This window comes from Felis catus, chromosome A2 (assembly GCF_018350175.1).
Source record: "Felis catus isolate Fca126 chromosome A2, F.catus_Fca126_mat1.0, whole genome shotgun sequence".
Classification (NCBI taxonomy): Eukaryota; Metazoa; Chordata; class Mammalia; order Carnivora; family Felidae; genus Felis; species Felis catus.
In genome coordinates, this window is record NC_058369.1 from 56,482,501 (window position 1) to 56,505,908 (window position 23,408).

General features: G+C 53.1%; 1 protein-coding gene and 1 long non-coding RNA gene across 9 annotated transcripts in view; one reads left to right on the forward strand and one right to left on the reverse strand.

The window, feature by feature from the left end:
• Positions 1 to 23,408, forward strand: part of IQSEC1 (IQ motif and Sec7 domain ArfGEF 1) — a 689,800-nt gene that overhangs the window by 427,872 nt on the left and 238,520 nt on the right. The window lies entirely within an intron of this gene.
• LOC123384147 lies at positions 1,218 to 2,424 on the reverse strand. Its single transcript, XR_006594834.1, has 2 exons — positions 1,788 to 2,424; positions 1,218 to 1,490 (listed from the first exon to the last, which is right to left on the reverse strand). It is a non-coding gene; the product is annotated as an uncharacterized LOC123384147 (long non-coding RNA).

Genomic DNA, 23,408 nt, shown 5'->3' on the forward strand with positions numbered 1-23,408 from the left:
TGGAGGTGGTGAAGTGTTGGAGTGATGGGGGGTTCGTGGGTCTGGAGCCGATGGCCAAGGAAGAATTCGTGAAGAAGTCTTTGGTGCAAAAAGGTGATTTTATTAAAGCACGGGGACAGGTCCCATGGGCAGGGAGAGCAGCACTGGCGTCGTGACGGGTTAGGGAGAGAGCCAGAATTCCTTGGAGACTTACTCTAGGACTCAAGGTTCCAGGACCTTGAGGGGCTAGCTGTGGCCAGGAAAATGCCGTTTCTTGCCGTTTAATGAAACCTCAGCCATGAGACCCTTTAGATGGATCTGGGCAGGCCATAAGCGTGGAGGATGATTGCCAGCATATATGTTGCGGGGGTGAGATGAAGTAGATTTGTCATTATTTGTCATAGTGGCGTGTGGGCAGCGGGGGACCTGGGGGTGGGTCACCATGGCGTGTGGGCAGCGGGGACACCGGGGCTGGGTCACAATGGGGTGTGGGCAGCGGGTGCCCCGGGGATGGGTCACAATGGGATGTGGGCAGCAGGGCGCCAGGGGTGGGTCACAATGGCGTGTGGGCAGCGGGAGCCCGGGGGGTGGGTCACAATGGCGTGTGGGCAGTGGGAGCCCCGGGTCCCCTTCCAGGGACTGCCCACCTGGTGGGGAAGGAATGAGCTGGGTGGAAACACTCTGGATATCACCCTCTCTTTCCTGTGCACCCACTGGGACCAGACCTCAGCCGGTGGATGTCCCAGCTCTCCCTACCCCACCCTCCCCCCTGCGGTCCTCCTCCTCCCTTCTGCCCTGGCTCCGGACTCACCTGCTCTCACTGGCCACAGGTGCAGGGTCCATCATGGCCCCCTTCCCTTCATGTCTCACTTTGGCCACCTCCAGAAGCTGACTTGGATGACCACGCATAGCAGGCTCTTTTTGCCCAGATGTTGGGTCAACAGTAATCCACTTATCTCACTGGAAAGTCTCAAGACACCACATAAAACCAAATCATGGCTCTGTGCCCTCTGTATACATGACACAGAACCCCAATATAACAGACTGGTGAGCAAGGAGGTGGGGGGAGATCAGAGGGTCCCTAGTAATGGCCCCCGAGTTGGAACTACTGAGAGGCTTGTCACCTCTGGGTCCCCCAGGAGATTCACTCCTCTCTCCCCTTCATCCCCGACCAGAAACACTCCAGATTTGTGCCAGCAGACTGGTTGACTGTACTGTGTTTTAAAGGACAAGGAGTGCATAATTCACTCATTTATTCACTCAACAAACACGTTTACATGATGGTATATATGGTGGAGGTTCCAAGGGCCACAGGACCCAGTTCCTGCCCTTCAGAGCCGAGGCCACCGGGAATAGGTAAGGGAGCGTGGAGTGCAGTTCCAGAGTCAGGTTCAGATCGCAGCTCTACCGCTGACTCGCCGTGTGACCTTGGGGAAGTCACTGAACCTCTCGGGGCCTCAGTCTTCCCACCTATCAAATGCATACACTAGTTTTGCCCGCCTCGAGGACAGCTGTGAAATTGAAATAAGGTCATTTAGAGAAGCTCTGGGAACACTGCCCAGGGCAAAGTGCGGCAAGTATTTACTGCTCATTTAGCGGCCATTACTGAGCACCTACTATGTGCCAGGCACCAGGGATGCAGCAGTGATGGAGACACTGATGGGGTGCTAGGCCCCGGAGGGGTAGACAGGTGAGCAGTGCGGAATACCCAGGAGACCCCAGGTGTGGGAAAGCAGAGGCTCCTGGGGATCACACTCCCTCCACCTTTTCCTGCCCTGAACCTACAGCTGCTGGCCCCTCCTGCTCACCTGCCAGCCAGACCCCATTGTCCTGCGGCATCTGGGGAGCGCTTTGCCAATTGCCTGCCTCAAAGGTGCACTTGTCCTAGCTCTTGCCAGCTGGGGGACCTCAGGACACTGCCGTGGCCTCTCATCACCTGCTTTTTTTCTGTGAGGGAGGACCCAGCCCCTTCGACGGGGGTTCAGCGAGGAGCAGGGGACAGAGTGGATGGCATCCAGCCAGCAGGGTCAGCTCCTGCGGTGACCGGGAAGCAGCTGGTCAGCTTTAAACACACCTGCAGCTCCCCTGTGGCTCGCGGAGCCTCGTGGTCTGTGGTCTGCAGAGGTGGCCCAGGGCGGGTGGTGTATCTGTGCCCCAGGTGTGGTGGAGGGGGGTAATTAAAAAGGTGGTTGGGTGATAAATTTCTGGAAACACAAATTGGAAACCAGTGGAAGCTACTGATCTGCCTAATGGGAAGCCGATGGTTTCTGAGCGTGCAGACAGCTCCGGCACAGGCAGGTGGCAGGAATCGATGTGGCCCCTTCCCCGAGCTGATCGGCCCCAGGTGCACTGGGAACATGGGTCAGGGAAGGGCCGAGGAGGTGCCCACAGCCTCCCAGTGGGGCCCTGGGGTACTGATTCTGGCTCAGAGCTGGGGAGCCCGCTGCGTTTCTGCTTGGGGTCCTCGTCAGAGGAGCTCCTATCCTGCCTCAGTTTCCTCATCTGGAAACTCCTGACCCCTGGTATTATTGTCAGGTTAAGTGGGTTGTGACAAATACCGTCCTCAGTGCTGGGTACACGGTAGTAAATACCCTGGCCCACGTCTCAGCCCTCCTGGAGCTCACACTCTAGTGGGTGCGACACACAATGAGCAGATACAGTTTCAGGGAGAACTGCCTGTGCAGAAGCCTTGAGGGGGGAGGACCCGGTGGCCTGCAGTTGGCAACAGTAGCCTGTGATGTGAACAGACATCACCGTGGCGATCCGCAAACACCCCCCAAATTTCAGATCCCCACACCCCCAGGGGACTGCGGCCCCATCTGCTCGTTTGCTTTCCACGGAGTCCCTGCGGCACACACGTAGTTTATGCCCGCTACGCAGATAAACAAAGTAACGCTCAGAGACGCTTGGCCAGGGCTGAAGGCCACACAGCTAGGAAACCGAGCCCCCAGTGCAGGGCTTTGCCACAGCTCATGGAGCGGGCGTGGCTGTATTCCTTCGGTGTCCCCGCACTATCACAGCAGGGCTGGGCCCAGGGCCTGGCTCACCAGCCCCGGCCCATCTTGGGCTGCGCTGCTCTAGAATGTAGGCAGGTGACTGTTCACGCTGCCCCTGGTGAGTGGATGCCATTGAGGCGTGGGCAGACTTTATCAAGCTCCGGCTGGTGCCTGGGCTCCTGTCTCACCGCACCCCCTCCTTCCCTCCCTAGACCAGAGTCATTTTGAAAGCACTTACTCGTGAAATGCTCTCTCAGGATTTGGGTGGGGAAGATGGCCAGTGTTAGTCTGCTTATTGATCGCTGGGCTTTATAAGGGTTTATCTCTGAAACAATAAAACTGAAAGATGGCCTCTAAGTTTATATCTCCAGCCTATATCTCCACCGCCTCCCCCCCAATTCCAGGCTTTTTAGCACCAGTGGCCCTTCAGGCATCACACTGCCCATCCACCCAAGGGCCTCCTGGGTCTCCGTTTCCTTTCTACTGTCTCAGCAGGGGGAGCTTTTGTAAGCACAAACCACATCGTGTTGCTGGTTTGGAACACACGATGCTTTGCACTTTGCCCAAAATCTAGATTCCCCATCACACCGGCCCCGCCTCCCCCTCTACCTCCCCTTCAGACACTCCGTTCCCCTTGCAGCTCTTCAAGTACACAGGGTGTTCTCTGGCCTCAGGGACTTTGCACTGGCCACTCCCTGTCTGAGCCACTAGTATCCCAGGTCTTTGCATGACTGGTGCCTTGTCACTATCCAGGTCTCAGCTCACAGGTCACCTCCTTGGGAAACACTCCCGGACCATCCCCAGACACCTTCACGGCGCGTAGTGCCCTCTCCAAGTATTGAGTGTGCACCTGTGCACAAGCTTTCCGTCTATCCCTACCCCCATGGTAGCAGGAACTGTCTTTCCTACTTACCGCCCAATCCCCAGGGCCTAGGCCGGGGTTCGGTAAACATTTGTACAATTAATCAATGAACAGAGTGTGAGGCTTTGCAAAAATTCAGCCAGAGACACAACCTGACTTGGCCCGGAATTCTGGGCTTTGCTGGATTTACCCGCACTTGGTGGCATTGTGCTGGGTCTGCCCGCCACCCCCTCCACCAGTCCCAAACCACTGACCTGAGGATAGGTAACCCTCAGGGGCTGGTGTCCTCAGCCCCTGGCTCTGTCCCAGCTCGGAGGGCGGGCCTCAAGGGGATGTCCTGGAGGCCGGTCTGCACTGAAAGTCCAAGCCCTCTGTGTGTGTTGAGGGGAAATGCCTCACCCTGGGCTGCCAACCCCAGCAGAGGAAACCACCCCAACACCCAAGGGGTTAGGACTTGAGGATGAAGTTTCACCAGGCTGATGAGGAGAGAGGGAAGAGTGTCCTGGGCAGAGGGAACAGTGTGTGCAAAGGCCTAGATGTAGGAAGAGCCTGGTATAAAGACAGAAGAGGAAAGAGCCAGCCAAACCTCATTTTGGAAGGAGGACTATGGTCTTCATCTGCCTCATTGGATCTCCCCCACCACTCTATGCTAAGGAGGAGTCGGTGGAGCTTCACTCAAGATCATGGGAAGTCTTCTCCCATGGCCCCTTGTACCAGCCTCCTCTCTGCCTTCCCTGTTCCTGCCCTTGCCACCCTGCTATCTGTTCTCAGCACAAAGCCAGAGGGGCCCTCCCAAAGCTCCCACCTTAGAGTAAAGGCCAAGGCCATCCAAAGCCTGCACCAGCCAGTCCTCTGACCACCCCTCCTCAACTGTCCCCATCACTCCCTCTGCACCAGCACAGCGGCCTCCTCGCTGATCCTGGAACACACCAGGCCCACTCCTACCTCACTCAGGGCCTTTGCACGTGCTGAGCCCTCTGCCCAGAACCACCTCCTTCATTGCTGGTTCTGCTTTTATAGGGAGACAAGGTGAATTGGGCACGAACAGGGAGCACTTTGAGGTTGAGGGGACTTTCCTGGTATCTAAAGCTGCCCCAAGGGAGACCTTTTGGGGAACACTGATGGCTATTTTCCTAAAACTTAGGGCCAAGAAGCCCTCCCAGAGCTGGAGCCCCAGGGTGATCTGGGAGAAGTCCCATTTTCCTTGGCCTGCTTCATTCCTGTAAATACTGACTTTGGCTTCCCAAAAGATCGAGCTCTGCCAGTGATGTGACTTAAGCGGGGCCTCTAAGGGCTACGGATGCCTGGGCCAGCACTCAGGCACAGAATGGCCACTACCCGTAAGCCCTACCTGGTGCCGCCTCCGCTCTTTCTGAACAGAGGACGGTAGTGACCTCCGTGACCACCCGAGGGACCTGAGCCTGAAAAGCGTTTGTCCCACTAGCTCTGAGAGGATGCAAGTCTTAGTGGTTTTAAAACGTCAGATTCTCATGAAATGCCATCCAGCACACCTGAAGCGGCATCCCCTCCCACCCCACCGAGTACTTGTCAGCACCCCCAGGCCGGAGTCTGACACGCCCACGTGCCCAACTCTGGCATCAACTTCCCCAGGTGGCAGACACAGGCAGCCTAGTCCAGCTGCACCCATTCCTGGACCTGAAACTCCACTCAGGTCTCTGCTCAAGTGTCCCCTCCTAACCCCTCTCCCCATCTTATCCCAGTTCCTTCTCCTTCAGGGCACTGTTGGCTACCTGACATGTGACATAGTCATTGTGCAACAGCTTCGTCGGTAGGTAATAAAGCTCACCCGCTTAAAGCATGCAAGGCAACGGTTTTAGTATATTCAGAGTTGTGCAACCGTCACCACTGTCTACTTTTGTGATGTTTGCATCACCCATAAACCTATACCCATTAATAGTCATTCCCCGTTATTACCCCCATCTTCCAAGCCCCTGGCAACCACTTACCCATTTCCTGTCTCTGTGGACTCGCCTGTCCTGAATATTCCTATAAACGGGACCATGCGCTCTGTGGTCTTTTGTGACCGCCTTCGTTCATGGAGCAAAGTGTTATTTCTAATCATCCATTTCCCCCTACCTCAGGGCCTTTGCACTGCTGCTCCCTTTGCCGTGAATGTTCTTCCTCTGCGGCTCCTTCCTTCACTCCCCTCCTCAGCAAGGGCTTCCCCAACCCCTATTTAAATGGGTAATTCTCGCCCTCTTCCTGGCCCTTCCAACCTTACCAGCTTTGCTTTTCTTCAGAGATCTTAGCTTCCCCCCCTCCCCGACATTGCTGCACTTCCCTGTGATTCTGTTATCAGCCTCCCCAAAAGTCAGGGACCTTGTCTCGCTCACTGCTCAGTGCCCCCGAAAATGGCTGCATGTAATAGCTGCTCTGTGTTGGTTGAATGAAGAAATTCCAGGGTCTTCTGGGATCCTTTTAACCTTATTCAGAGCCAGCCTAGGGTCTGGTGAGGCCATGAGCCACCTGGGGGCAGGCACGCATCAGGAGCGCTATCACCCTGGGATGCTCAGTTTCGGCCTCTAGATGCCGCCACAGTGCTCAGGGTTCCAGGGGCCGAGCTCAGCAAGGGCCTTAAGTGTCCGGGGCCTTCGGTGCCCACGAAGGGCAGCTGGGCATCTCCCACAGTGCCATGGAGCTGGCCATGAGGACAAGGTCTGCAAGCAGGGCTCAGGCCTCAGCCTTCCCCGGTGACAAATGGCTGATAATTAATGTTGGACCCGCGCGTTATTAATCAATTTAAAGTCGAGGGCGCAGCCAGAAGCGATTCCGAGGAAAAAAATGTTCAGCCCCACATCCTCCTCATTCTTACTCATCAATCACCAATTTTGCAGGCAGCTTATTAAAATGTAGAAAAAAGCGTGGCTGGAGAAATAAAAAGCCCTTAAAGGCCCAGAGATGGTTTATCAGGGTTTTGCAGATGCGGAGGCAAAGGGTGGGGAGAGGGGTGTCAGGAATGGCAGAGCTGAGGGGCCAGGCCCCATTTCACAGAGGGAGGGGCTGAGGCCAGATCCTGAAAGGTGAAGGGCGATGGTGTGAAATCCAGAAGGGTTCATGCCAGCCCAGGAGCATGGCCAGAGGCTCAAGCCCCCAGGCCCAGGCCCAGGAGCGTTGGGGGGGGGGGGGGCGGAGCTTGCATAACGTGCCAGCAGACAGAACGAAGATCCCATGTGGAGGACTTAGTGACCGGAGGACAGCGGATCTAGGTCCAAATGCAGGGCAGGGGAAGACCATTGCTTTGGAGTTAGGCAGATCTGGATTCAAACCCCAGCTCTTCTCCCGACCAGTGGTATTAGCGGGTAAGTCGCTTTCTGTCTTGGAGCCTCAACTTCCTCCTGAGCCAGGAGAAAACCAGACCACTCTCAAAGGTTTGCAAGCGTGGAAGGAGGCCACGTATACGAAGGCCTGGGAGACTTTAGGCAGAGAATAGATGCTCAGTAAATGAGAACTGTCTCTGAAGGCCCAGAACTGGTCACAGACCACAGCTGGTGTTTCTTCCGTGTCTCCGGAGGGCATGAGGATGTATTTTGAGTCTAGAGCCAAGCAGGTTTGCCCTCTGCTAGGACAGTCTTTCCAAGTACCAGAAGCTGCTATGCTTTTGCTTGTCCTGTTTCTTTTCTGGGAGTGTGCTTTCTTGTCTCCTTCCCCTAGGGAACTCTTACGCATCCTTCAAAACCTAGCTCATACGGCACCTCCTCTGTGCTGCCTTCCCAGTACTGTCAGTTGCTTGACTTCTGTGTTCCAAACATACTGGATTCTTGCTAGATTGTGAATCCCTTGTGGGAAGGGCCTTGCTTTGTGCCGCCTCCTAGGCGGTGACATAATACCTTTAATTGGATGAATAACTAAAGGGATGAGCAAATAAATGAATGGCCATTTACCCCTTCCCTGATGTCACTTAGAGGCCTGTCCCTCGCCATCCTTTGCCTCCATGACTGTGAACTTCTCAAGAGCCAGAGCCTGGTCTAGGGGTCTTGCCTTTGTCTGTCTCCCACTGGCCAGGTCCGTTCTTGATACATACTAGCTACTCAAAAGCTGTCAGAATGACCGAGAGGGAAAAGAGGAGACGGGAAAGCTGAGCCCGTGCTTAGTAAGCACCTACTAAGAGTCAAGGGTGGTGCTGAGCATTTTTACCTGTATGATCCTTTTTTTAGCGTCATACCAAGCTCATGGCGCAGATGTGGGTACTGGGGCAGAAGGACCCAGATATGTGCAGGAGCCAGAACTTAAACCACGGAGTCTGAATGGCCCTTGAGAGCTGTGGCCATTTCATGATGATGCCTTCCAAAGGCGTTCATGCATGCATGAGTGACTTAATGAGTACACAGATAAATGAATGAATTACAGAGTTCTCAGGAGAAGCCTGCTGCCGCCTTCCTCTCTCACGCCAGTCCCTCTGCCTCCTGCCCAGGCCTTTCTCCGGTACAGCTGGGTCAGCGCTTTTATTGGGGGCCATAGAATGAGACCCGGCCCGCCCCATGCCTTTGCAGGACTCCTACCTCCCTGCAGATTTTCCTGCGCGCCGCCCCCCTCCTACACCCTACCTTTCTTTGCTCTGCAGCTGCTGGCCCTTCCTGCTCCCCTGCCAATCAGACCCCCATTGTCCTGCCACATCTGGACTGCTCTGCAAATTGCCAGCCCCGAAAGGCTCACTCAGCATTCTCTGCAAGCAGACGTCCAGGCTTCATTCACAAACACGCGTTCCTAAAAGGCTGGTGATTGTGTCCTCAGCGTCCCCACTGGGGCCTACCTGGAGCCTTGGAGTGGCAGAAAAAGCCCCAGATGGCTGGGGAGGGGTGGGGTGACGGAGCAGGAAGGGAGCTTGGCCTCTGGGAAGTGCAGGGCATGCATTACAATATCCTTTGCTCCATCGACGCCAAAGCCTGTGTTCCTGCCTCTCGAGAGGTAGCGTCTCCCTAATCCCTAATGGGGCTGCAAGGATGTCGGCGGGAAGGCTGTTAACACCCCGAGGGCTGGACCTGCCCCGGGGTTCTGGTTCAAGAAGCCTGGGGTGGACATTTGATGCTTTGGTTAGGGGAATCATGAGGAGGCTTCAGGAAGGGCGAGACCCTGCCCAGCTGGGCTCGCCTCTGGGGAAGGCAGTGACCATCTGGACCGGGTCACACGAAGCCCAGGGGACCCCAGGGACAGGGATGGTGGCAGTCTCTGGCTCATTCGCCTGTGCAGTAAGCCTAGAGCAAGGTGAGGAAGAGGGAGGGTGCTCAGAGAGCAAGATCTGACTGGTGCCAGCTCACTGATGACCATGGTCACTACCATGGTGAAACAGCAGCAGTGGCCCCTCTGAACCCCTACCGTGCGCCAAGTACAGAACACCTACCTCGCTTAGGGTCTGATTTGACATCAGTGAAGTCTTTGTTCGTGAATAATCTGAATGTGCCCCTCTGCTTTCCGGGGAGGTAAGGATTGAACTGAACTCCCACCCTCCCTGAGGGTCTCCCAGTAGAAGCCCAGAGAGGGCAGGCACTCTACCCAGGTCACACAGCTTAGCAGGTGCAGGACTCACTGAGAGAAGGCCCTCGCGAACATGTGGTTGCTGGAATCAGTTGGCCTGGGTTTGGCTCCTGGGCCCCTCTGCTCAGCCGTGTGGCCAGAGACAGACCCCGAGCTTCACTGTCCTCAGTTTCTACTTCTGTACTATGGGCCTGAGGAGAAGAAAGAGGCTGCTGTGACCACTCACGCTCAACCCCCCATCAGTGGACGTGGCTGCTTCTCTGCCACCACCTCCTTATGGCAAACCTGAGAGACGAGGAGCCTGAGGGTCAGGGTGAGGCAGTCCCCAGGGTCACACAGTGCAGTCCCCTCCCTGAGACATCGCTCCTCCTCTGGAAGCTGCTTTTAGAGGCTCGTGGCCTCCTGGGAGACCGTGTGCGGGCTGTGCTCACCCTGAACCTGGTGTCAGAGCCGGGGTGAGATCTTCCTGAGCACGGGCAGGGCAGGGCCTATAAGCTCCTCACAGGGCTGTGGGAGGCAGGACTCAAAATGCCTTGGGTTAAAATACATAAGAAAAACGGACAGTGGAAATTGATAAATGCGAAATTAGTGTCCTCAAGGTAGGATATGGCAGCTGACCAGGCACAGCCCGGCCCACCTCCCCGGGCTCTCAGAGCAGACTGCCGAGGGACACCTTGTGACTTAGGACCAGGGTGGGTCACTGAGAAGTGACAGTACCTGAGTGGGACCTTCAAGTCTGACTTAGTGCATGGGTGAGGCCACTGAGGGGTGACTTTGGACCTGGGTGGGGCTAAAACAATCCCACGCACGGAGATGTTGCCAAAAGGATCCAATCTAGAAACAAGATGCTAGGGACTGGCGTGGGTGTGGAGGTGGCGAGTGGTCTCATGGGCAGGCCGGGGAGGGAGCCAGGTCTGTTGGGCCTCTCTGGACCTCCTTGAGTCCCAGAGGTTTGGGGTTTTGCCAGCAACTCTTTCCAGGACTGTGTGGCAGCCACATGCTGCCCTCTGCTGGGACATCGTAGTATTACACCCCATGACATTGGGCTTGGGGCAACACCAGGGCTTCCCTGAGAACTTCATGGGGACATCCCTGGGATCCAGAGTCCTCAGGACTGGCGGAGGCTCCCAAGGCCTTCTTCTGCCCCTGACAGACCCTTGTTTTCTTAGTCATGGAGACGGGGAGCTCACTCCTTTTTGCAGTCAACTTCAACCCTGCACAGCGTGGATCAGCTTGGCCCCAGAAGGCGTTGCAGTTGGCTCCCTCCTGGTGTCATCTCTGCTCTCTGGGTTTCAGGACTGCCTGGAGAGCCTGGGGGTGCTGAGCTGCCCTCCACCAGGCTGCCCTGCTCCAGACCGGGCTGTCCGGTTCCTCCAGGCCCTGCCCACCCTAGCCCTACACAAGCTGCCTTATGCCTGCTCATCTTCCATGGGGGAGCTCCAGACCAAAGAGACCTGGCAGGAGCTCCGAACAGCTGAGCACCCCCCCTCCCCTGGAGGGTAAGGCTTTCTCAGGAAAATCCCTGCAGATCTCTCAGACGTGCCTGTGTCTTTGTTTCTATGCTAGAGACGCTAAGTGTCCCTGGATCCAAAGGGAGGCTGACAATGGGCCAGGAGTTGAGGAATGGCTGGATATGGACAAAGGGGTGAGTGGCCAGCTCAGAGAGGCCAGCCAGGGTGAGGCCGCAGCACAGCCGGGAGCTGGGACTTCTCTGGAGCATCATGGGCAGGTCCCACAGGGGGCTCTCAGGACCTTCCACGCCCAAGTTCCTGCTCCTGCAGGAGCCACAAAGGAGGGTATTCGCAGGGAGGCCAAGGAGAAAGGAGAGGGGAGGGGGAAGTTGGCAGGCTTGGTGGTGAAGGAAGAGGACCGATCACTTGAGTAAAAAGCCCAGCGACTTTATCTGTCATCATGTAAGCAGACTCGTTCATTTGCTCGTTCCTCAAATATTTTTTGAGTAAAGCACACCTTACCTTATTGTGCTTTGCAGATACTGCATTTTTTTTTTTTTTTTTTTTTTTTACCAATCGAAGGTTCGTGGGACCCTGCTTTAAGCAAGTCGGTCGGCGCCCTTTCTTCTGCAGCATTTGCTCGCTTCGCGTCCCTGTCACATCTTGGTAATTCTCGCAGGATTTCAAATTTTTTCATTGTTAATCTATTTGTTCTGGCGATCCGTGCTCAGAGATTGTTGAATGTTGCTGCTGTAACTGATTCGAGGTGCCGCGAACCGCGTCCGTAAAAGATGGGGAATTTAATCGAAAGATGTGCCTGTTCTGACGGCTCCAGCGACTAGCCCCTCCCCTTCCCCCCTTCCTCTCCTCGGGCCTCCCTGTTCCCCGAGACACAATAATATTGAAATCAGGCCAGTGAAGAGGCCTACAGTGGCCTCTACGCGTTCGAGTGAAATGAGGACTCCCACGTCTCTCACTTTACGTGAAAAGGTAGAAGTGATTCCGCTTAGTGAGGCAAGCGTGTCAAAAACTGAGAAAGGCCCCAAGCCAGGCCTTGTGCAACAAATAGCCAAGGAACGTGGCTGTGATGCGAATGCGAAGGAAAAGTTCTGGAAGGAAATCCAAAGTGCTCCGCCAGTGAACACAAAAACGCTAAGAAAGTCACGCAGCCTGAACGCAGATATGGAGAAGGTTTTAGTGGTCTGGATAAGAGATCAAACCAGCCGCAACATTCTCTTAAGCCAAAGCCCAATCCAGAGCAAGGCCCTGACTCTCTTCAATTCTGTGAAGGCTGAGAGAGGTGAGGAAGCCACAGAAGAAACGTCTGAAGCTAGCGGAGATTGGTTCATGAGGTTTAAGGAGAGAAGCTGTCTCCCCAACATACGAGGACAAGGTGAAGCAGCAAGTGCTGAGGTAGAAGCTGCAGCGAGTTATCCAGAAGGTCAGGCTGAGATACGAACGAAGGTGGAGTCACTAACCAGATTTCCGGTGTAGATGAAACAGCCTTCTGTTGGGAGAAGATGCCATCTAGGATTTTCATAACGAGAGAAGAAAAGTCAATGCCTGGCTTCAAAGCTTCAAAGGACAGGCTGCCTCTCTTGTTAGGGGCTAATGCAGCTGGTGACTTTAAGACGAAGCCAGTGCTCACTTACCATGCAGAAAATCCCGGGGCCCTTGACAATTACGCTTTATCTGCCCTGCCAATGCTCTCTACGTGCAACAACAAGGCCTGAATGACAGCACATCCGTGTACAGCATGGATTGCTGAATATTTTAAGCCCACTTTTGAGACCTGCTGCTCAGACAAAAAGATTCCTTTTATATATTTTTAAATATTTTTGTAATGTTTATTGATTTTTGAGAGAGAGTGTGGTAGAATGTGAGCAGGGAAGGGCAGAGAGAGAGAGGGAGAACCAGAATCCGAAGCAGGCTCCAGGCTCTGAGCGGTCAGCACAGAGCCTGACGCGGGGCTCGAACCCACAAACCATGAGATCATGACCTGAGCTGAAGTTGGATGCCCAACTGACCGAGCCACCCAGGCACCCCTACATATGTGTATATATATGTTAATTAATTTATTTATTGGGGTGCCTGGGTGACTCAGTCATTTAAACATCCAACTTCAGCTCAGGTCATGATCTCACGGTTTGTGGGTTCGAGCCCCACATCGGGCTCTGTGCTGACCACTCAGAGTCTGGAGCCTGCTTCGGATTTTGGTTCTCCCTCTCTCTCTGCCCCTCCCCCACTTGCTCACGCTCTCTCTCTCTCTCTCTCTCTCCCTTTCTCAAAAATAAATAAACATTTACAAATTTTTTAAATTAATTTATTTACTGTTAGAGAGAGACAGCACACGCACAAGTTGGGGAGGGGCAGAGAGAGAGGAAGAGAGAGAATCCCAAGTAGTCTCTGCTCTGTCAGTGCAGAGCCTGACGTGGGGCTCAATCTCACGAACCGCGAGATTGTGACCTGAGCCAAAATCAAGAGTTGGGACACTCAACCAACTCAGCCACCCAGGCGCCCCTCAACTTTCAAGTCTTATTGTTTAAGAAATACATTTCCTAAGGCTATAGCTGCCATAGATCCTGATTCCTTTGATGGCACTGGGCAAAGTAAATGGAAAGCCTTCTGGAAAGGATTCGCCATTCTAGGTGCCATTAAGAACATTCGTGATTCGTGGGAAGGGGCAAAAATATCAACCTTCACAGGAATTTGGAAGAAGTTGAGTCCAACCCTCACAGAGGATTTTAAGGGTTCAGGGCTTGAGGGGAGGATGTCACTGCAGCTGTGGCGGAAAGAGCAAGAGAACCAGAATTAGAAGTGGAGCCTGAAGATGGGACTGAATTATCGGAATCTCATGATCAATCTTGAACAGATGAGAAGTTGCTTCCGACTGATGAGCCAAGAAAGTGGTTTCCTGAGATGGAATGAACTCCTGGTGGAGATGCCGTGAAGATTGTTGAAATGACAACCGAGGGTTTAGAATATTACATAAACTTAATTGATAAAGCAGCGGCCAGGTTTGCAAGGATTGATTTCAATTTTGAACGAAGTTCTCCTGTGGGTGAAATGCTCTCGAACAGCATTGCAGGCTACAGAGAAATGGCTTGTGAAAGGAAGCGTCAATCAATGCATTATTGTCTACTTTTTTTTAAATTTCTTCTTAATGTTTTATTTATTTTTGAGAGAGAGAGAGAGTGTGAGCAGGGGAGGGGCAGAGAGAGAGAGGGAGACACAGAATCCGAAGCAGGCTCCAGGCTCTGAGCTGTCAGCACAGAGCCCGATGCGAGGCTCCAACCCATGAACCGCGAGATCATGACCTGAGCCGAAGTCGGACACTTAACCGACTGAGCCACCCAGGCGCCCCCAAAGTATTTTTAAGCTAAGGTATGTATATTGCTTTTTTGGACACAACGCAATCGCACACTCGATAGACAACAGTGTGACTGATCCTTGAACTACACGTGTTCGAACTGTGTGGGTCCACGTATGTGTGGAGTTTTTACAGTACTATAAATGTATTTTCCCTTCTTTATCATTTTCTTAGTAAAGTTTTTTTCTATAGCTTGCTTTAGTTTAGTTCCCTTCTTTATCATTTTCTTAATAAAGTTTTTTTTTTTTCTATAGCCTGCTTACAGCTATAGCTGTAAGAATACAGTGCATAATAGATACAACACACAATGTATGGGTTAACTGACTGTTTATGTTACCGCTAAGGCTCTGGTCCGCAGGAGGCTATTAGCAGTTAAGTTTAAGGGGAGTCAAAATGTAGGCGCAGATTTTGAACTGCATGGGGGTCAGAGCCCCTAACGCCCACATTGTTCGAGAGTCAACCGTGGCGTGTAAACGTAACTTTTAGATGCACTGTTATACGCACAAACCAAAACATTAGTTTGATTTTATTGCGACACCGGCTTTATCGTCATGGCCTGGAGCCAAACCCACACTGCCTGTGAGGCGTGCCTACTATGTGCCAGGCGCGGTCCCGAGGCTTGAGTCTATACCAGTGAGTAAAACAAGCAGAATCCCCTCCCCTTTACGGAGTCTATACCTGAATGAGGGAGACAGTCATCAAACAAATGAGATGCTTTCAGAAAGTGGTAAGTGCTCCTAAGATAGTGGCTTGAGGGTGACGGGGTGGATGATGTCAGGGGACAGGTGGGCAGGAAAAGCCCCTGTGAGAAGACACCTACATGCTGAGAAGAACGGGCCGAGTGAAAATCCAGGACAATGTACTAGGTACACAGTCGATCCTTGAACAGCTTGAGGGCCAGGGCTCCCTGTGTCATCAGAAATCCACATGTAACTCTTGACTCCCCAAACACTTAACTACTAATCACCTCCTGTTGACCAGAAGCCTTACTGGTAGCATAAACAGGCAGTTAACACATCTTGTATGTTATACAAACTTTATACTGTATTCTCGCAATAAAGTAAGCTGGAGAAGAGAAAATGTTAAGTTCGAAGAACAAACTGGTGGTGGCCAGAGGGGAGGAGGTGGGGGGTGTGAAATAGGACATTAAGAGGTACAGGCTTCCGGTTATAGAATAAGTCACAGGGATGAAAAGTGCGGCACTGGGGATATGGTCCGAGTCTTGAATTAACGTTGTATGGCGACAGATGGTCACTACATTTATCACGGCGAGCATCGTGTAATGCAAGAAGTGTCAAATCACTGTGTTGCACACCTGAAACAAATAGAACATTGCACCTCAACTATACTTCAATAATAAATTTTTTAAAAAATTTTAATGTTTCTTTACTTTTGAGAGAGAAAGAGCGTGAACAGGGAAGGGGCAGAGAGAGAGGGAGACACAGAACCCAAAGCAGGCTCCAGGCTCCGAGCTGTCAGCGCAGAGCCCGATGCGGGGCTCGATCTCACAAACCGCGAGATCATGGCCTGAGCCGAAGTCAGACGTTTAACCAACTGAGCACCCCAACAATAAATTTATTTTAAAAAAGAAACCCCATATCCGCTAGCCGTCTCCCTCACCCCGCTCTCCCCTCAGCCCCCGGCAACCACCGATCTACTCTCGGTCTCTATGGATTGGCCTCTTCTGGACATTTCACGTAAACGGCGTCTTACAATCTGCGGCCTTCTGTGACCGGCTTCTTTTCGCTGAACGTCATGTCTTCAAGGCTCGTCCACCTTGTAACATGTGTCAGCCCCTCACTCCTTTTTGCGGCAACGTCACGTGCCATTGGACGTATGTGACACAGTTTGTTGATCCACTCATCAGTCGGTGGACATTTGGGTCTTTCCCACTTTGGGGCGATTCTGGGTAACGTTGCTGCGAACATCCGTGCACAGCTTTCTCCGTCCACACGTCTCCGCTTCTTGTGCGCACTAGGGGTGGAGTCACGGGTCCGGTGACAGTTCCATGTTTCATACTTTGAGGGACTGCCAGACCGCCTGCCACAGTGGCTGCACCGTGCACGTTCCCACCAGCAGGGTGCGAGGGTTCCTGCTTCTCCACCTCCTCGGCAACGCTTGTTGCCATCCAGTTTTCGTTTGAGCTCTCCTGGTGGGCGTGAACTGGTTTCTCATTGTGGCTTAGATTTGCGTTTTTCTAACGAGGGCTGAAGCCGAGCACCTTTTCGTGCGCCTCTTGGCCGTTCGGACCTCTCTTTGGAGAAATGTCCATTCAGAGTCTTTGCCCCGTATGTGCTTGTTTGTGAAAACAAAACGACTTCCTGCACGGGAAGCGTGCAGAAAACTTAATAGAAGTGGTTGCCTTGATGAATAGGAGCCACAGAGCTGAGAAGGGAGGAGGAGAGGTGGGGACCAGACTTTTCAGTATAAACCTTTCATATTTTGTGGTTTTGAATCCTGCAAATACACCATGCAAGTGCAGTTTTGGAGAGCAAATGTGGGGGCGCCTGGGTGGCTCAGTCGGTCCAGTGGCTGACTCTCAGTTTCGGCTCAGGTCATGATCTCCTGGTTCGTGAGTTCGAGCCCCGCGTCGGGCTCTGCGCTCACAGTGCTGAGCCTGCTTCGGATCCTCTGTGTCCCTCTCTCTGCCCCTCCCCCACTCGTGCTCACTCGCTCTCTCTCAAAAACAAATAAATGTTAAAAAAAAAACTTTTTAACAACAACAAAAAAAAAGAATAAGAAAAGAGATAACGTGAGCAAACTGCACCAAGTCATCCAGACCAGCCCTCAGCAGTCCCTGGAAGTGATAGCTGAAGCTTGATTCCAGAAACGCAGTTGGCTCCTGGCTGGTGTGGGTGACCGCGGTCCCCCACCCCATCCCCGCCAGACGTCCTCGTCTGGGTCATTCACTCAGCCAGGAGGGAACTCCCTTGATGCAGATCATTGGCCTGCCACACCCCCTCAGTTAAATCTTATATAAAAACCACCTGGGAGGAAGGCAGTAGACGTCAGGCCCAGGAGATAGAAACCTGGGCTGTGAGAAGGGGAAGGACAGTGTCGTCCACGTGCTGCCCTTGCAGCCTGGCTTCTTGGTCAAGGCAGCCAGGGGGATGGTGGGTATAGTCCCAGCCCTTCTGCCCCGGGGGTCATCAACCAAGCAAGCGTGGCAGGGGGAGGGGCGGAGGTGAACCTCGTGGGCCCAGGGTTCCAGATCCGAGCTCTCCATTGAGACTCTCCTGGTCTCTGGGTGTGAGGTCCTGCCCTGTATCGCCAAATGCCCAGCAGGTGCCCAGGAGATGCGTGTTGAGCAAAGGTGCCCCTTGCAGCGGTATGGGGAGGGGGTGTGGGCCAGAGGAGGACCTGTGGTCTGGGCCAGGACCTACCCTGCGAGAGGCCTGTGGCGTCCTCACACTCCACGCCTCATGGGCAGGGGAGGCAGATGCCAACACAGAGCGGGACAATGTGGGGGACAACATGGGGGATGTGCCTGAATGGTGGGACCACCATGGAGCCGTGCCGTGAGCTCAAATTTCATCCACTCACTCATTCAGTGTTTTGTTGAGCATCTACTGTGTCGCGACCACTGGGAATATAGCAGTCAACAAAACAGATAGAAACCTTATCTGCGTGGAGTTGACACAGTAATGGGAGGAGGGGACAGGCCAGACACTAGAATCCATAACTAAAAATACATGAATTTTGTTAAGGTGTACAATTCAGTGGTTTAAATTTTTTTTTAATGTTTATTCATTTTTGAGAGAGAGACAGAGAGAGACAGAGTGTGAGCAGAGGAGGGGCAGAGCGAGAGGGAGACAGAGAATCCGAAGTAGGCTCCAGGCTCTGAGCTGACAGCACAGAGCCTGACGTGGAGCTCGAACTCACGAACAGTGAGATCAGACCTGAGCTGAAGTCGGACACTCAACTGACTGAGCCACCCAGGCGCCCCTCAATGGTTTATACCATAATCACTGAGTTGCACGACCATCGCCACAATCAATTTTAGAACATCCTCATCACCCCAAACAGAAATCCTGTACCCATGAACTCACTCCTCAGCCTCCCCGGGCCCCAAGCTCCTGGCAGTCACTGACCTACTCTGTCCCTATGGATTTACTTATTCTAGACCTTTCATATAAGTAGAAGCATACATGGTCTTCTGTGACTTCTTTCCCTAAGCACAATGTTTTCAAGGTTCATCCACATTGTAACATGTCAGCCCTTCCTTTTTTATGGCCACATAATATTCCATCGCATGGACAGGCCATGTTTCTTTATCCATTCACCTGTTGATGGATGTTTGAGTTGTTTCTACTTTGGGGCTAGGGAGAGTTTTGATGATGACAAGCGCTAAGGAGAAAAGGCAAGGATGGGGTCTGGCAGTGTGGACTGGGGAGGGCATACGGCAGGGCCTCACTGAGGATGGGGCCCTGAGCAAAGGCCCAAAGGAGACAAAGATACAAGCAGATAGTTGGGAGAGGAGCGGCCGGGCCAAGGCAGGGCTGATGTTCAGCAGGTACATACCTTTGTTAAAATATTAAAATACTTTCATGCCAGTGAGTTGAAGACCATGCCTGAGCCCCTAGAACGTCCCCATGCTGCTGCTGTGCTGTCCAGCCCCACTAGTGGCCCCCTCACACATCCCCAGGACTTGCAACAAAAGAGTTAGTACTTAGCAGAGCAGGAGGTGTTTCTGAGTGCTCAGGGTCAGTGCCCTTGTTTTAATATTCCCCTGGGTGAAGTCCACAGCACATGCAAAAGCCCTGGGGCAGGAGAGGGCTGGGCAGGCTGGAGGAAAGAAGAGACCCTACGCTTGGGGCAGAGTGAATGAGGGGGAGAGGGGTGGGAGACAGGTCAGGGGGATCACTCAGGGCCTTGTGGGTCATTGCAAGGACTTCGGCTTTTCCTCTGAGTGGGCCGGGAGCCCTGGATGGTGCTGAGCAGAGCAGTCAACGTGCCTTGCTTACTTTTAGCCCAAGAATACAATCTGGCTGCTGTCTGTAGATAGGCTATTAAGAGCCAACCCGGGGAACAGGGAGGCTTACGGTCATCCGGAGCTCAGAGGGAGGCCGGGACCAGGGTGGGATATGGAGGTGCGGAGTAGCGAGAGCAGGTGTGTGGGGTGGGGGGTACGAGAAGGAGAGAGGAAATGACAGGGTAAGGTTGCCTTGCCGAGAAAACGAGATCGCAAGAGGAGCAGGGTTTGCGGGGAGATGGGATGTACCTCGCCGGACACGTTGAGCTTACCGTGTCCTAGGAGTGCTTCCTGGACCTTGGGTCTGGAATCAACAGAGAGGTAGAGGTTGGAAGTGTAAACATGGGTGTGGCCAGCGTCTGGGTGGTTTACAAAGCCAGGAGTCTGGATGAGACTACCAGGGGGTGAGTGCAGACAATAAGAGGCCAGGGACACAGAGACAAGGAGGAGCCGGGTGAGGAGATGAGGAAGGAGAGGGGAACAGAAAAGACATAGTCTCGTTTACTGCTGTATCCCAGCACCTAGTAGGTGCCGGCACACAGTAGGTGCTCATGGAATGAACATATGCATGGGTGGCCAGCTCCTTTGGACCCTTCAGTCTCCCTGTTGGTGGGACTCTGGTGGGAAACAAAGTTTCCCTTTTAAATGCATTCAAGGGGCGCCTGGGTGGCTTAGTTAGTCAAGTGTCCGACTCTTGATCTCAGCTCAGGTCTTGATCTCCAGGGTCGTGAGTTCAAGCCCCATGCTGGGCTCCATGCTGGATGTGGAGCCTACTTAAAAAACAAACAAACAGGGGCGCCTGGGTGGCTCGGTTGGTTAAGCGTCCGACTTCGGCCTCAGATCATGATCTCATGGTCCGTGAGTTCGAGCCCCGCGTCGGGCTCTGTGCTGACCGCTCAGAGCCTGGAACCTGTTTCAGATTCTGTGTCTCCCTCTCTCTCTGCCCCTCCCCTGTTCATGCTCTGTCTCTCTCTGTCTCAAAAATAAATAAACGTTAAAAAAAATTAAAACAAACAAAAACATCCAAGTTAAAAAAAAAAAATCAGCTTAAAGTGAGCCATTACGTGGATACTGGTGCAAAGGGCACAGTGTTCATGGTGGCAGAGGGTTGAGATTGGCTCATGGACTCCTTCCCGGAGAGGTAGGTGTTATCACCCCAATTTACAGATGAGGAACTGGAGACTGAGGGAGGTAAAGGGCTTGCCTCCGGGCCTCCCGCGTGCACTTGAGGCTCTTTCTGCACCAAGAGCCTTTTCTCCCATGAGCGGTGAATTTGGGAGCTCTCCGAAATAGCCAGGGAACGTTCCACATGCAAATAGTCCATCCGGTCTATTAACTAAAATCGCAGCAAATAAACTATAATCATAAGACCTATTATTAGTGCGGATGCGCAAGTAATTGCCCTGTGCAGATTTAGACTGTGGGAAGAACGTTCATCTGGGCTGGGATTTTTACCAAACCCACAGAGGTTGTGACATGTGGAAATAATGAGAAGCTACGGGGTGGTACCCATGTTCCCTCGGATCCAGTGGGGATGAGCCAGGTAGTGTGGCTTGAGATCATCCATTTATGCTTTCAGCTGGTGAACATTTATTAGGCACCTACTGTATGCCGGGCAACATCAGTGCACTGGGAGATGTTGTGATGACCAAGACAGGTGGTGACTCTGTCCCTGGGGACCCAACATTCTCTTGATGGCAGACAGATGTTGAAAAATAAGAAGAAGAAAAAACCAACTAAACAGATTGATTTAAAATACTTTGGATGAAATAAAATGGACCCAGGGCAGGGGGTGAGGAACATTTCACCAAGGGTGCTCAGGAAATGCCTCCCAAAGAGGTAATCTCTGAGCTGAGGCCTAAAAAGTGAGCCGTGCAGAGATTGGTGGGGGCGGGGAGGGTGTTCTGACAAGGGGAATATCATGTGCAAAGGCTCTGAGGCAAGAACAGGTTGGCATGGAACAGAGCGGGCGAAGGGATGAATGAGCCTGGCAGAGCCGTGATGCCAAGCCAGGCATGTGGATTCTATTCTGAGGGCCATGGGAAGCTAGAGAAGGACAGATCTGATTTGTGTTTGTGAGAGATGATGTGCCACAGTCTGAGTTGGCAGTAACCCTGACTAGGGTAGAGAAAGATCCTGACCCTCCCAGAAGAGATTCCCTCTGGTTCTCACTCCTGGGGGTGTCTCTGCGCATCTAGCTTCCTCCAGACCCCTCTCCCGAGGCTGAACCAGCATGGAGACAGGGACAGACCTCTCAAGGCCGACGACTACTATTTTGCATGCCCTCCCTGAGCCCAGGCTTCCCCTAGTGTGTGCTGTGGCAGGCACATCTCCTGTAACCCTTCTTGTGTCTGTCCCCAGTGGGGGTCTGCTTTTCCCATTTTCCAGGGTAGGAACTGAGGCACAGAGACGGGCAGTCGCTTGCCCAAGGTCACACAGCCGGTAAGTGGTTGGTGGAGACCTGAACTGAGGAACTGAGGCCTGAGAACAGAGTCTGTGTCTGCTGTGTCCCCAGCCTGCCCCAGCCCAGTCTGCCCTGGGAACAGCCCTCATCAGACCAGACAGACTGTGTCTCTCTGGGCGGGGTGACTCCGGACCCCAGCCCTCCCACAAGGGCCCCACTGGCAGCCCAGCTCACCGGCCAGATCAGCCCCAACCAGCCCAGAGAAGAATCACCTTCCAAATCCCCTCTACGGTAAGGACAAGCGGGTGACAGACAGGAAAACTCAGGCCCAGAGCCACCTGGAGACATGGGGAGAGGAGACCGCAGGGCCCGGGCTCCCCAGGGTCAGCCTCCCGCCTGGCCTCCGGGTCTGGGGCCCGACAGAAAGAACTAGGACAGCCGCTCCCCCCTTCTGGAGCCCAGCGGAGCCTCACTCTAGGCCCAGACTCTCACACGCCCTTCAGCCTAGGAACGAGTTTCGTAGGGAGGCTCCAGACGTGGCCTCAGGGCTTCATGTCCAGCCTCAGTCCCCATCAGTAACACAGGGTCTGGCTCCCAGGCTTCCAGGGTACCGCGCTGCACCACAGACGCTCGGTTCAGCAGGACCCACTCAGGCTGCGGCCAGCGCCCAGCCAGTTACACATTGTGCCCAAAGGGTCGCCTTCACAGCATCCTGATTTTGTGACCTCTGAGGATGCCGGTCATCTTTGTGCAACACCTGTCTGGCGCACCCCCTCTTCCTGGTGCGCTGCCTACATCCACCCGTCTGGTACCCACGTAGGCCTGTGCGAGGGGCTGGGATGAACCTTTGGAGGGAAAACCAGACTGGAAGGAGCTAGAAGGCGCCCAGCGCCGAGGCAGGGCAGGGAGCTGGATTCAAACGTACATGTGACTCTGAACCTATGTGCTGGCCCCTGCAGAAAACGGTATTTTCCCTTATTATATTTAAGCATGTTGTAGAAATTGTGAAAAACAAAACGAAAAGGGAAATAAAGTTGGCCCGTACTTCCAACACTCAGACGTGGCAACTGTTAATGGTGGCATGTTGGCATGTGTCCTTCCAGTCATTTTTCTTTTTCTTTAAAAAAATTTTTTTTAACGTTTACTTTTGAGAGACACAGACAGAGCGTGAACAGTAGAGGGGCAGAGAGAGGGAGACAGAATCCGAGGCGAGCTCCAGGCTCCCAGCTGTCAGCGCAGAGCCTGATGTGGGGCTTGAACCCACAAACTGTGAGGGATCATGACCTGAGCCGAAGTCAGACGCTTGATGGACTGAGCCACCCAGGCGCCCCTGGACATTTTTCTAGCTGTGTGTTACGCTCACATTACAGGGTTCATACTCCATATATACTTTGAGAACCTACTTTTTTTTTTTAATTTCTTTTTTAGCATTTATTTATTTTTTGAGAGACAGAGAGAGACAGAACATGAGCAGGAGACGGGCAGAGAAAGAGGGAGACACAGAATCCGAAGCAGGCTTCCGGCTCTGAGCGGTCAGCACAGAGCCCCACACGGGGCTGGAACTCACGAACCGCGAGATCATGACCTGAGCCGAAGTCAGCGCTTAACTGACTGAGCCCCCCAGGTGCCCCGAGAACCTACTTTTTGCTTGACTAACAAATGTTAACAGCATTGCTTGTAAACATGTCCTTTAAAGGCTGCCTGCTAGCACGTGCAAAGCCATGCATTTTTAGGCAGCTCCCAATTTGGACATTTACCTTAATATTTGTTTGGAGTTTTGGTTTGCTCATTGTTCTTATAAATAATGCTGTGATGAACATCTTTGAACATGAAGCTTGGTGCTCATTTGGGATTCCTTTTTGCTAAGAAATGCCATTCTTA